Source organism: Pteropus vampyrus, unplaced genomic scaffold (assembly GCF_000151845.1).
Source record: "Pteropus vampyrus isolate Shadow unplaced genomic scaffold, Pvam_2.0 Scaffold284, whole genome shotgun sequence".
Taxonomy (NCBI): domain Eukaryota; kingdom Metazoa; phylum Chordata; class Mammalia; order Chiroptera; family Pteropodidae; genus Pteropus; species Pteropus vampyrus.
The window spans coordinates 655,359-670,784 of NW_011889065.1; the positions used below are offsets into that span (position 1 = coordinate 655,359).

Sequence of the window (15,426 nt, forward strand, 5' to 3'; positions counted from 1 at the left end):
AGTTCTGGTAGTATTAATTATTCCTTGGTTGAGTCCTCCCTATTCTCAATGTGCAGATGCAGGAGATCACTATATCTGAGTCTCCATCGACCTGGATAACACAGGTAGCTCCACCCAAGGAATTTTGAGACTCTGCCTCTCTCAGCTTGTGGGCCCACAAAATCTGCCTTGAGTTTATTCCATACAAATGACCTACCTTGGCTCATGCTGCGGACTTTCCTAAAATCTCTCAAAGGCTCACAAAACCCAAAGAAGCAGCATCTGGCCTCAGTGTGCCCCATACCTCTTGTTGAGCAGTCTCAAGCCTGGCACTACCAGAAGCCAGCCTCAGCTTCTGACTTGGCCTCTCAAGACACATTCAAACCCAGTGTGTGTGGTAGCCATGTGCAGATTGCTTGGTGATTCTTACCAGTTGGCCTTGGAAGTTGATAGGCTGTGGCTGAACTTGGCCTGCAGGTGGGCTTCTCCCAGAAGGCCTTTGGGCCAGCACACTCACTGGCCTGCTTCAACCTACAATGGAGAATGAGAACCACCCATGGCTGCATCTGAGGAGGACACACCCATAGGGAAAACTGGGCAGGCACCAGAGCCCTGCTAAAGTGAATCCTGCTCCATAAGGTCAGCTCTTTATAGTCTAATCTTCACAAACAATTAGCCCAAGGGTTGGTCCCTCCCATTGCTGTGCAAACAGCAACCGAAGCATACCTTGAGCACCTCAGTCAGATGACCAGAGAAGACTGTGCAACTGGGCACCACAGGACACCTATTACATAAAGTTGTTCTACTAAGACCGGGAGACTTAGGAGCCTTACCTAATACATAGAAACAAACACAGGGAAGCAGTCAAAATGGGGAGACAAGGAAAGATGTTCCACATGAAAGAATAGAACAAAGCTCCAGAAAAAGAGCTAAACAAAGTAGAGACAAGCAATTTATCAGATGCAGAGTTCAAAACACTGGTTATAAGGATTCTCAATGAACTTAGGGGAAGAGTAGATAAATTCAGGGAAAATTTTAATAAAGGGATAGAAAGGTACAATGGAAATGGAAAACATAAAAGGGAATCAGTCAGAAATGAAGAATACAATATCTGACATGAGAACATTAGAGGGAGTCAACATAGTGGATGAAGCAGAGGATCGAATCAGCAATTTGGAGGTTGGGGTAGTGGAGGACACCCAATCCGAACAATAATATAAGAAAAAAATTCAAAAACATGAGAATAGTTTAAGGGGCTTCTCAGACAACATCAAACACAACAACATTCTCGTCATAGGGATATCAGAAGGAGAAGAGAGAGCAAGAAATTAAAAACCTATTTCAAAAAATAATGACAGAAAACTTCACTAACTTGGTCAAGGAAATAGTCATAAAGCCCAAGAAGTGCAAAGAGTTCCAAACGACATAAACCTAAAGAGATTCACACCAAGACACATCATAATTAAAATGCTATAGGTTAAAACAGAGAGAAAATCTTAAAATAGTAAGAGAAAAGCAACTAGTTACCTACAAGGGAACTCCTAAAAGACTGTCAGAGATTTCTCAATAGAAACTTTGCAGACCAGAAGGGCTTGGCACTAAATATTCAAAGTGGTGAAAATCTAGGACCTACAACCAAAATTACTCTACCTGGCAAAGCTATCATTTAGAATCAAAGGACAAATAAAGAGCTTCCCAGACACAAAAAAGCTAAAGGAGTTCACACCAAACCAGTATTACAAGAAATGTTAGAGGGACTTCTTTAAGAAGAAGAAGAAGTATGTATCAAAAATATGAATAAAGAATGGCAATACTATGTATCTGTCAACAAATACTTCAAATGAAAAAGAAATAAATGCTCCAATAAAAAAAATAAGGTGGCTGAATGGATAAGAAAACAAGGCCCTTGCATAGGTTACCTACAAGAAACTTACTTCAGATCAAAAGATACACAGAAACTAAAAGTAAATAGATGGAAAAGATATTTCATCATGAATCTAGAGTTTTTGCTGAGTGGAATAAGTCAAATAGAGGAAGACAAATACCATATGCTTTCACTTACATGTGGAATCTAAGGAACAACATTAACAAAAAAAAACCAAACAAACTCAGATACAGAGAACAGTTTGAGGGTTACCGGATGGGAGGAGGTTTGAGGGGGTAGGTGAAAAGGGGGAAGGGATTGAGAAGTACTACAAAATGATAGTTACAAAATAGTCACGTAGATATAAAGGATAGCATAAGGAATATAGTCAATAATATTGTAATAGCTATGTATAGTGCTAGATGTGTACTGGATTTATGGAGGTGATTACTTCATGAGTTATACAGATGTCTAATCACTATGTTGTACACCTAAAACTAATATAATGTTGTATGCCAACTATTATTAAAAAATAAAAAATATATATATTAAAAAAAAATGGTGGAGTAGGTAGCTCCAAACTGTCAGAACTCTGGAAAACAGTCAAAGATTTACAGCAACCAACTAAATGCTAATTCAAGAGATAGGCAACTTAAACTGGTAAGAAAGCTTTACGGCATTTTTACTTGCTTTTGCTCCACTCTGTCCCAAACTCAGAGATGGCCTTAAAGACACCACACTACATTCCCAGTGTCAAACCCCGGTCCCTGTTTCCAAAGGAAGCATATCATACATTAGTCACAAAGTATCATGTTTGTATGTTCTGACTTGTCAGGAAGCTACCGAAAGGCCTGACACAAGGCTCTTGACTATGTTTTGCATAACTGAGAAGTCATTCAAGACTGAAAAGTGGCAACTTTTTCATTTGCATACACCGCTCAAAAACATTTTAAGGTGAACTAAAAACCAGTGATTACCTGGGGTAAAGATTACAGTCGAGACAATGGACTGCCTTAAACTCTGGAAGAAAAGCTGGAGAGAGATTATTTGGGAATTTAGGTTATTCTAAAGTGTCTTTGTAATACTAAGGAATTTAGAAGGCCACACACATCAGTGCAGGACAAATGCTCAGAAAGACCTGAGAAGACCCTAATTTTTGACCTTTGGCTGACCTCTAAGCTCAATTCGAGCAGAAAATGAAAGCTAAAGCAGATTTGTAAGCAGTCTAGCTAATTGATTTATTATTATTACTATTATTATTATTATTAGCACTTAACATGAGATCTACCCTCTTAGCAAATGTTTAAGTGTATAATACAGTATTGTTAACTATAGGCACTATACTGTACAGATCTCTAGCTCTTTTTTTGTGTGTGTAAATTGAATCTTTGTCTCCTTTGACTAATACCTCACCATTTTCTTCCTTCCTTAGCTGCTGGCACCCAACATTCCACTTTCCGTGTCTATGAGTTTGACTATTTTAGATTCTTCTTACTTAATATACTATCCCCAGGTTCATCCATGTTGTTTCAAATGACAGGATTTCTTTCTTTTTTTAAAGGTGAATAATATTCCACTGTATGTATATACCAAATTTTCTTTAGTCATTTATCCACTGATGGACATTTAGTTTGTGCATACCTCTTGGATATTGTAAATAATGCTGCAATGAACATGGAAGTGCTAATATCTTTTGGAGAACCCGATTCCAATTCTTTTAGATAAATACCCAGAAGTAGGATTGCTGGAGCATATGATAGTTCTATTTTTAATTTTATAAGGAACTTCCATACTGTTTTCCATAGTGACTGCACCAATTTACATTTCCACCAACAGTACACAGGGGGTCCCTTTTCTCCACACTTTTGAAAATAGTTATTTTTATAATAGCCATCCTAACAAGTGTGAAGTGATATCTTATTGTCATTTTCATTTGCATGTCCTTGATGATGAGTAATTTTGAGCAACTTTTCATGTATCTGTTGGTAATTTGGTGTGTCTTCTTTGAAGGAATATCTACTCAAGTCCTTCACTCATTTTAAAAATTGGATTACTTGAATTTTAGCTATCAAGTTGTATGAGTTTCTTATACATTTGGATATTTATCTCACATCAGATATATGGTTTACAAGTACATTTTCCTATTTCATATGTTGCAATTTTACTATTTCCTTTGCTATATAAAAGTGTTTTTAGTTTATTTAGTTCAATTTTCTATGTTCTTGTAGCCTCCTGTGCTTTTGGTATAATATTCATGAAATTCTTGTCAAGACCAATGTCAGGAAATTTTGTCCCTGTGTTTTCTTCTAGGAGTTTTACAGTTTCAGGTCTTACAATTAAATCGTTAATCCATTTAAAGTTGATTTGTGGGTGTGGTGTAAGCAAAAAGTCTATTTTTCCTTTGCCAATGGATATCCAGTTTTCTCAGCACCATTTGTTGAACAGACTATTCTTTTCCTGTTGTGCATTCTTGGAACCTTTGCCAAAGATCAGTAGATTGCATATGAGTGATATTAATTTTAGACTCCTATTCTGTTCCATTGACTTATATGTCTGTCCTTATGCCAGTGCCATATTGTTTAAATTTCAGTAGCTTTTTAAAATATAGTTTGAAATCAAGAAGGGTAATGCTTCCATCTTTGTTCTTTCTCAAAATTGTTTTGGCTATTTAGGGTCTTTTGTGGTTCTGTATGAATTTTGGGATCGCTTTTTCTATTTCTGTAAAAATACTATTGGGATTATGATACAGATTATATTGATTATGTAGGTCATTTTGGATTGTTTGGACATATTAACAGAATTAAAACTTTCAATCTGTGAACATGGGTTGTCTTTCTACTTATTGTGTCTAATTTCTTCCATCAATGTTTTGTAGTTTTCAGTATACAAGTTTTTCACCTTCTTGGTTAAGTTTATTCTTAATATTTATTTTTTATTATATTTTTGAGGGGGGTGCTTTTTTAAATGAAAATTTTCCTTTTTGGGTAGTTTCTTGTTAGTGTTTGATACAATTGATTTTGTACGCTGATATTGTATCCTAAAGATTTACTAAATTTGTTTATTACAAATTTAAAATTTCTAACAAGATTTGTGTGTGTGTGCGTGAAGTTGTTATGGTTTTCTATTAAAAAAAAGATTATGTCATCTGCAAACAGAAATAATTGTATTTTTTCTTTCCAATTTGGATAATAGTTGGGCAGTTCCTCAAACAGTTAAGCATAGAATTACCATATGACCCTAAATTCTACCTCTAGTCATATACTCTAAAGAATAAAAATCAAACATTCAAACAAATACAAGATATGCATGCTCATGACAGCACTATTCACAATAGACAAAAAGTAAGCATAGCCTAAACGTTTACTTATAGATAAATGGATAAACAAATTGTGGGATATACATACAATAGAATATTATTTAGCCATAAAAACGAAGTCTTGATACATGCTGCAACATAGATCATGTTGTTAAGAAGCCAGGCACAAGAGTTCACATATTGTATGATTACATTTATATTAAATATAGGAAGTACATAAATCGAGTGTTAGAGAATGCAGACTGGTGGTCACCAAGGGCTTGGGGATAGAGAAATGGGGCAAAACTGCTTAATGGTTAAGGGGTTTTACTTTGGAATGATTGTAATATTTTGGAACTAGATACAGGTGGTGGTTGTACAACATTGTAAATGCACTAAATGCCACTAAATTATTGATTTAAATTGATAATTTTATGTAATATAAATTTCACCTCCAAATATCTTTTTAAAAATAATCCTCTTGTGACCCTGTATGTATGTCTAGCTATCGTTGTATTGCTCTTTCTCTTCTTAGTCAAACTTCTCAAAAACTAGTCTCCACACACTCTTTAAATCCTCACTTTCCATCACTTCTCAAAGCACAACAATCTGCTTTCCACTTCAACAACAGCCCTACTGAGAACTGCTCTTGCAAAGGTTTCCAGTGACATCCATGTTTTCCAAGTGGACATTTTCCATTTTCTTGCTAAACTTCTCTTGATTTTATATTCTGATCTTCTATTCTCATTAACCTTCAATTTCCCTATTTCTTCTTGTACTTTTTCAGTTCTTTCCTGTTGTTCATCTTCATGGATTTCTTTCCTTTATTTTTTAACCATTGGACTTGCCCAGAGCTCCATGCTTTGCAATGCTCTCTCTCTCGATCTCATCTATTTCCATGGTTTTAAAAACAATTTGACTAGATAACCCCTAAATCTATATCTACAGCATTAATCTCACTCCCAAGCTCAAATGTATATAGCCAATTGTCTGTTGATCTTATGTACTTTGCTATATGTTATAGGTTCCTCAGATTCTGAAAACTGAACTCCTCATACTACTACTTAAACCTACTCCTGCCCCTGCATTCTAGATCGCTATAAATGGCATCACTATCCACCTGCTCACCAATATCAGAAAACCTGGGTTAGTCCTAGACATTTACTTGACATCCAATTAATATCCAGTCTGGTTGATTTTCCTTCTCATTGTATCTCAAATTCCTCTCCTCCTCTTCATCCTTAGCATAATTGAGTTGTTTCTCCTATGGACTATTATAATAATTTACTAACCATTTTATTCACTTCCTCTTTAATCCACCCACCAACCATCATTTATAGGACACACAAGTAAATACAAAACAGATCATACTATTTCTGTGCTTAGAGTACTGTGTGCTTCTTTAATGCTTATAAAATAAAGCCTCATATCCTTTGCTTGATATTCCAGGTTGTACAAAATATGGTTCTATATTTCACCAGCCTTATCCCTCACTATTTCCTATCTTACCTTTATTTAATATCAAACTCCTTATAGTTTTTCAACGTTATGCTGTTTCTCATCTCCTTTCATTCGTTTATACTCCCTCTCCCTGAAAATGTGTTTTCTATTTTTCAATTAGGTTTTGAAATACTCTTAGTCATCTTTCAAGATTCAACTAAGGCATCACCTACTTCAGAAAGCTTTTCCTGAACTTCCAGGTCAGAGAGAAAAAGTATCTTTTTGTGTTCCCATAGGATCATATACATACATATATCTCAACACTTAGTTAATTAAACCTGTGTGATTCTGATTATCTCCTTCATTTGACTATAAGACCCTTGAGGCAGGCACCATATCATTTACCTGTGCCATAAGTGCCTTTTACATTCAGTGAATGTTTGTTGTACACAAGGGCAAAAAAGGCAAAGATAGTATCATTAAATATGAGTAGTGCAGACCTTACATATATTTTTTTGATATTTGTTGACCCATAGCTTTCTTGAGACTCTTGCCTGTCTTGTCTGCATTCTCTTTGCTGGCTGCTTTCTGATCCATATTTTAGGCATGGAAATGTTCCTTTGCTAACTTCCTTTGGTAGGAAGATACTTCTATAGGAAAGCCTGGACAGTAGTTAAGTCTCCAATTTTGCAGCATGATAATGTTAGTTTACTTTGCAAACATCGTCCCTCTGGCAGTAGTATTAACTAAGGGACACTATTGTGGATATGTTTTTGCTCCCCTGTCTTGTAGATTATATGGAATCTACATTCTGCCATTTTGATTTAGTAGATATCTAGTAAGCATATTAAGACAGAAGTAAAGAAGCAACTTTTATATGATTAATGTGCACTCTTTATTTATTAACTTGTATAGATAGAAATGCAGAGGCATTCTATAAAAGATGCATATGAATAGAAAATAACTATTTTAAGGATAGAACCAAGCATATATAGGTCATTTTAGATATATCTCATAACCCAGTGGAGTGATGAAAGACTACTTCTCCATTTTACACATAGGTATCAGACACTTGAGAAGAAAATTCTCAAACTTAGAAAGTTTGTTACTAGATATTGATCTTCTTGTTTGTATACTTCATTTGTGGAAAAAATCAAACCATGACCTCAAATTTTGGCTTCCACTAAATATTTAGATCTTTTCTTTTGCTCAATTCCTTTGATGATGATCTCCTTATTGATTCTAAATATGGAACAGGACAACTAGGGCTTTCTTCAGTCAAATTACACATTGGGCTTTTCCTCCCACTAGTAATCTAATTGGTTGGATTTCAGTAGTTATTTTCACAACATTAGTAAGATAGGTGTTATTTTGCCTTTTGTGCTATGTAACTTTGTATAAATTAGTTGCTTTTCAACAGTTTTGCATGGTTAAGCACCTATATTTTTTGTTCTTATTTATAACTCTGACAATTTGTACTAGAGAGACTCAAGGAGCAGTCATTTGGACTATCATTATTGCTTTCAAAGTATTCTATCTAACCTTAAGAAAATGCCAGAATCGTTTCATTCCAGATAATTTTCTAATGTAATTTGCATGTTGTCTACAAAAAAGAATTACTTCTTAAGGATTTTTTTTTCCTTTGCATGTTCTTCTTCAAAGATGGTTCAATCTAGTATGAATATTCATAAGAAAATGCTTAAAAATAAAATAACTTAGATAGTTTTATAGTGCAACAATTCTTAGATTTTAATTCTACTTCCAAACAGATTTGGCCAAAATATTTTAGTTTTAAACAGATTTGGGTTAGGAAAAGAAATAACTCATAATTAGAGTTATTTTTCACTCATCTGATAATTATTGGATCACTCAGTTTCAGAGCCAAAGACATTTCTTAAGTATACATTTCAGTTTGATCTCACTTATGGAAACATTACCTAGTATGGTATATCAAGAAAGAAGAGTTATTAGCTAAAATTCAACCAACTAACCAATCAAACAGAAAATCTTAGAAACCCATGAATTTAATATTTAAGCATATTTTTATATGTCTGATAATTTACTGTAGGCATTTGCATATATTAAATCCTATCTTTGATGTCCTCACTGCTTCCCCAATACTCATCTTGACAGTTTTGCTGAAAATACATAAAGGAGTAAGCCCTTCCTCTGATGTTCCTGTAAGAAGATTATATAAACTTTATTTCCTAGAGCTGTTGATTTTTACCTAAACATGATTTTTTTAACCTAAACACGGTTATTTATGAGTTTGTTGTTAGCAACAGAAAAATTAAACCAGTTTAAACACATATCCAGTTTGATATGTATATATAAAACCAAACTCGGACAGTCAATTGTACTTCTGTATTATCTAACATACATTTCACTTTTTTTTGTGGTAATCTATTTTTAACTTTATCTTCTTATTATAAAGAGAGATAATGTCAGGAGGAGGAGAGTCATAGTCTGGGATGATTTTTTAACAGTTATATAAATTCAATTATTTTATTTTGATTCCTACTGGGTTCTGGAGGCTGTTTATTGAGCATGAATGCAGCATTCCCCAAAGCAGAGCTTCTTTGAAGATGGTGGCTCCTCATTTTGTACATTGGATGCTAGATGGATATGGTAGATTTTCAGTGGTAATCTTGTAAAAGAGGAATATACATAGGATGTGTTCTCATTTTTTAACACGTAAGAAACATTGCCTGGGACCTCTCAGCAATGCTTTCCTAGGAAGGACAGATTGTGCAATGAACTAGAACATCAATCTAAATAGATAAGAACACAAAGGCAAGATAATTTGAGTCATGATGCTAATGTTACTTTGCTTATTCCAGTTGTCTTTTGGGGTCTGGGATAGTTCAGGTTAAATGTGGTTACTGAAAAGGCTTGAAGCTTTACAGAATGCTATACCAATTTATGGTATCATTTTACTATATCTTCATCAGCACTGAGCAATAGTAGTTATTTTCACCTTTAAGAATTGTATAAATAAAACTTGGTAAATATGAATTGTTAAAATTTCATTTGAATGGACATATTTTCTTACATTTATTGTCAGCTATATTGCTTCTTCCGGAATTCATCTTCTGTCTTTTTATTATTTATTATAGTGTTGTTAAAAAATCTTCATATGACAATTACATATATTCTTTATTGCTTTTTAAAGAAAATATTCCTACAGTTTCCCATTTGACTTTTAATATTATTCAAGGACATTAAATTAAGATATATACTAATCTGTGAGACTTTATATATGTGATATCATCCATTAAGATAATCTAAGATTATTCTACTTTACTCAGAGTCCAGTTAAAATAATTAATTAAAATGTTTTTTAAATCTATTTTAGAAAACATGGATTGCATTCTAAAATAATATGAATGGGAAAAAAATTTTAAGACATGACACAAAGCCATAAGGAAGACTAAAATAACTGAAGCTATTTTAACTGATCTCATTTGAACAACTCAACAGATTAGACAATTCTCTTTATTTCTTATATAAGACATACCAATTGATGCACCTGATATGCTGAATGTTCATGGCCAATAGATTACTCTTTAGCATTGGAGAGAGTGTGAAGAAATACCATTCATCTGCTACTGCTGGGAATGTAAATCAATGTAACTTCGTATGGAGTGCAATCTGCCAACCAGTATCTTTTAAAAAAAGATATTCTTTTACTCTGTAAGAAATTTATATTATATGTATGCAGGCAAGTATTTGCCAATGTATACATAAAAAGATCTTCATCATAACGCTTTTGTATTTGTAATTGTTAAAACAGGCAATAATTAATGTCCGTCAGTAGAGGACTGATTTAGTAAATTTATGATACATACAATGGAATACTATTAAAATAAATGGAAGTAAATGTATGTTTTATGTTATAGAAGATAGTCAATAAACATGGTCATTAAGTGAAAATAAACAAGTTTCAGAGAAGAATACATTATAGGAATCTATTTATAAAGAGAAAATTTTTGAAGGTATATGTAAGAGCCTTGATAATGGTTATTTCTGGTGAGTTGGACTGGAGGCTCAAGGTGGGAAAAATCCTTTTGTTTCTATTCGTATATATTATGTACCGATTTTATTTTATTATTAGCATGTAATTACTTTTATATATTTGTTTATGTTAAAAAAATCCATGATTGTTTAATTCAGGTTCCTTTTCTTTTTTGTGAAAGTTTTTCCAAAGACCAAGATGTGGTAAGAGAGAGAAATTAGTCTTCATTCCTATGTGGATCTGTTCCTGTAATCTGCGACTATACAGGTCTCAATTACATCCATATTTCAATTGGGGAAAACATATGTTTTAAGTTGAAAAAAATATTCTGAAACAAGATTAAAATTTGAAAATTAGCTCATGGCCTAAATCTGGCTCACCGGCACTCTTAGTATGACACAAATATTTGTAAAATTAATTTTAAGCATTCAAAAGATTATGATTTTAAATTTAAAAATTGAATTTTCTTCTTCTTTTGAAAAAATAAAATGTTAAACTACTGAGATTCATGGAAACAATCAGCTTGAACTGAATAGTAGCTACCACTTTTATATGGGTTGTGTGACTCAATTTGTCACAAACTCACTGCTCATAATTGTCATGTATCTTGATTCTTGATAACTGAAACCTCCATAGCCACTATAGATATGAGTTGACTCATACCCTAAAACTCATGGGTGAATCATATTTTAAAAGTACATTTACCCTTTCTTTGTTAAGTTAATATGAAGATAGCAAATCATTTTTTAAAAAGTTAAGCACAAGCAATGACATCTTTTGTGTAAATTCGCAATGGTCTGCTCCAGAGTTTGATCAAAGTGAGATAAACTCACGACAGCCCTTGTCAGGCTCTTAAGATTAATGCCATACCTCAAATTGATTTTGGAAAGAAGCAGGAAAAAAAATAGATAAATGAGACACCAGCATATAGTTAAGGTAATATAAAGATCTATTTATACTACACAATACACAATAAAACTAAGACTATAGTAAGATTACAAGTTACTTAAGACTTTATATCACTGAAGACTTTATTTTGAGGAACATTACAGATAGAAACGCTATGAAGTGGATACGAATTGCAAGTACATGATATTTGTATTTCCCAGAAGGTTAGAAACAGAAAAAAAGTTTCTTGTCCAAGGTTACTAAGATCATTTTCAAAAAGATTAAGAATGGAAACAAAGCTTTTCAATTCTGTGGCATAGTCCAAAGCATGCCATTTTTCAATACAACTTTGCTAATTGAAAGAGCACAAGTAAATCATAATAAGGTTAATTCTGTATGGGCATTAAATATTAAGTAATGATTATCTAAGATAGAATGAATAAACAGAGAAAAGAAAAGTGGACATATGTACCAATTATTTTCCTTTTTGTTCATCACAATTGATAATGAATGACATAAAACACAAAGACAGAGATGGAGAGAACAATAGTGTAGCTTTATTTAAAATATGTAAATAGAGCAAAAGAGAAAGCAAAACACCATTGGTTATTACAAAGCCTTTACTTGGATTTTAGGGTTGCCAAGATTTGCCATGTTGGCTGATGGAAAACTATAGACAGCTAAACCAAGAGACTGATGAATTATTAATATCAAGACTAAAGTGGTTAGTAGACTCGAAACTAGAACAAATTAACAAAAAGACCTTTCAAATTTTAAGATGGATCATAGCTAATCTTCTAAAAAAACAAAAAATTCAAGATATATCTTTATATCTGTATAGATAGACATAGATATAGATGATATAGATATAGATTAGATATAGATATAGATATTTTTAGAAGTTTTATGTTTATAAAAAATAATCAGGCATAAAGTACAGAGAGCTCTTATATGCCACTCCCCCTTTCTCTCTCCCTATTATCCTCTATTATTGACATCTTTGATTAGTGTGGTGAATTTGTAACAATCGATGGGTCAATACTGATATATTATTATTAAGTAAAGTCTGTAGTTTACATTAGGGTTCACTCTTCATTTTGTACACTTAATAGGTTTGGACAAAAGTATGATGTTATGTATCCACCATCACAGTAACATACAGAATATTTTCATTGCCTTAAAAATCTTCTGTGCTCAACCTCTAAACATTGACCTTTCTAATGTATTCATAGTTTTGCCTTTTCCATTATGTCATATAGTTGTAATCAAACCATATGGAACTGTTTCAGATTCACTTCTTTTATCAGTATGCATTCAAGTTTTCTTCATGTTTTTATATGGCTTGATAGTTCAGTTCTTTTATTGATAAATGATATTCCATTGTATGGATGTAACACAAATTATTTATCTATTTACCCATTGGAGAACATCTTGGTTTTCTCCAAGTTTGGGAAATTTTTAATAAAGTCGCTATAAACATTTATGTCCATGTTTTTGTGTAGTCATGTTTGCAACTTGTTGAGTAAATACCAAGGACAGTGACTGATGGATCACATGGTAAGAGTATGTTTAATTACTTTTTCCAGTTTCATTGAAATATAATAGACAAATAGTTGTTCATATTTACATTGTACAATTCAATGAGTTTTTTTCATTTATAATTGGCATACAATAATATATTGGTTTCGGTTATATAGCATAGTGTTAGAGATCTATAAAACTCACAAAGTGATAATCCCATTAAATCTAGTAACTGTCTTTCCCCTTACATGTTTATTAACAACATTAACTATTTTTCTTATGCTAAACTTTATATCTCCATGTCTATTTTGTAATTGTCTATGTGTACTTAATTGCTTTGCCCTATTTTGCTGCACCCACCCCACTCCCATCCAGTAGCTCTCAAAATGTTCTCCATATCCATGAGTTTATTTCCACTTTTGTTGTTGTTATTGTTTTATTTGTTCTTTAGATTTCACATGTATGTGAAATCCTGTGATACTTGTCTTTCTCTATCTGACCCATTTAATTCAGTGCAATACACTCTAGGTCCATCAAGACAATATTTTTTTCCATCTCATTTCTTTCAGTCTGTGTGTGTCTTTTAATCTGAAGTCAGTCTCTTGTAGGCAGCATATGTATGGGTCTTGTTTTCTTATTCATTCAGCCACCCTTTCCTTTGGTTGGAAGACTTAATTCTTTTCCATTTGAGGTACTTGTTGATAGGAATGTAGTTATTATCATTCTTTTTTCCTGTTTTTGATACATTTTTTTTTTCTTCTTAAAGAAGTCCCTCCAACATTCCCTGTAATACTGCCTTGGTGTTGATAAATTCCTTTAGCTTAATTTTGTCTGGGGAGCTTTTCATCTGTCCTTAGACTCTAAATGATAGCTTTGCTGGATAAAGTATTCTTGGTCATAGATCCTGGATTTTCATCACATCAATTGTTTTGTGCCAAGCGCTTCTGTTCTGCAAACTTTCTATTGAGAAATCAGTTGGCAGTCTTATGGGTGCTCCCTTGTGGATAAATAGCTTTGCTCTTGCTGCTTTTAAGATGCTCTCTTTGTATTTAAACTTTGGCATTTTAATTATGATGTGTTTTAGTATGGGCCTCTTTGCATTCATCTTTTTTGGGAGTCTCTGAGCTTCTTGAGGTTGTATGTCTATTTCCTTCACCATGTTAGAAAAGTTTTCCATCATTATTTCTTCAAGTAGCACTTCAACTGCTTGTTTTTCTCAGATACCCCAACGGCACAGATATTTTATATTTAATAATGTCCCATAGGCTCTTTAAATTATTATTATAGTCTTGGCTTCTTTTTTTCTTTCTGTTCTGATTGAGTGTCCTTGGTTTCTTCATTCTCTATATCGGTGGTTTGATCATCTTCTTTATCCACTCTGTTGACTCCTTCTAATATACTCTTCATCTCAGATAATGTGTTCTTCGTTTCTGACTGGTTCCCTTTTATAATTTCCATTTCCATTTTTATGTTTTTATCTCTTTGTTAAAGTTCTCACTGAGTTCATCTACACTTCCCCAAGTTTATTGAGCATCTTTATAACCAGTGTTTTGAACTCTACATATTTTAGATTGCTTCACTCCATTTTTCCTGGAGCTCTGTTCTGTTCTTTCATACAAGTTCTGCTTCTTTGTCTCCCCATTTTGGCTGTCTTTCTGTGTCTGCTTCTATGTACTAAGCAAAGCTCCCGTCTCCTGGTCATATTAGCGTGGCTTTGTATAGTAGGTGTCCAGTGGCACAGTCCTGAAAGGAGCTCAGCTTCAGGCCAAGTATAGCCCCAACCCATGCCCCTCCAGTCCACCTGTTAAGATTCAATAAGCAATCCACAGATGCTGTGCTTATATTTGCCTCAAGAAGCCATGCCAGAAACTAGGTCAGCTGCCACTAGCATGAGTCTTGGTGCTGCTCAGCAAGGAGCACTTGGCTTGTGGAGGACACAACTGAATGTGGCTTGGGTGGGGTTGTGAGTTGGAGGAGGCAGAGTTTCAGGGAATCTTATGGGCGACAGGACCTCTGTTATCCAGTTCAATAATTTATCAGCTATGGCAGTGCTACGTCTGCACACTGGGAGAGGAAAAGCTCAATAGAGGAACAATGGATACTGCCAGCACTTCTGCTTGAAAGAGAGCCTCACCTCCAGCCCTTGCTCTGACAACTCTGTGTCTCCTTATAAGTCCATGGTGCTCCCCAAGCAGCTAACCGGGCACTGGTGTTCAGAGTGAACAGATCTGTCACTGCAAAAGTCTGCTTGCAGACACGGCCCCTTTAAGAGGTGTCTGTAGCTGCTGGATCCCGCTGCTGTAGCCTCTGTCCCATTCAGATGCTCAGTCTGGTCAGCCTTGCGTCTTCACCTACTCCCACCTCCTCCTATTGCAGAGTGATTTCTTATTTATCTCCCTAGTTTTAGTGCTTCTGTTCATCTAG

General features: G+C 34.0%; 1 long non-coding RNA gene across 1 annotated transcript in view; it reads left to right on the forward strand.

Moving 5' to 3' along the window:
* The window catches only part of LOC111729838, a 157,523-nt gene that overhangs the window by 100,878 nt on the left and 41,219 nt on the right, over positions 1-15,426 (forward strand). The window contains exon 2 of the long non-coding RNA XR_002776410.1: positions 6,760-6,838. This is a non-coding gene — a long non-coding RNA (uncharacterized LOC111729838). The remainder of the gene's footprint in view (positions 1-6,759; positions 6,839-15,426) is intronic.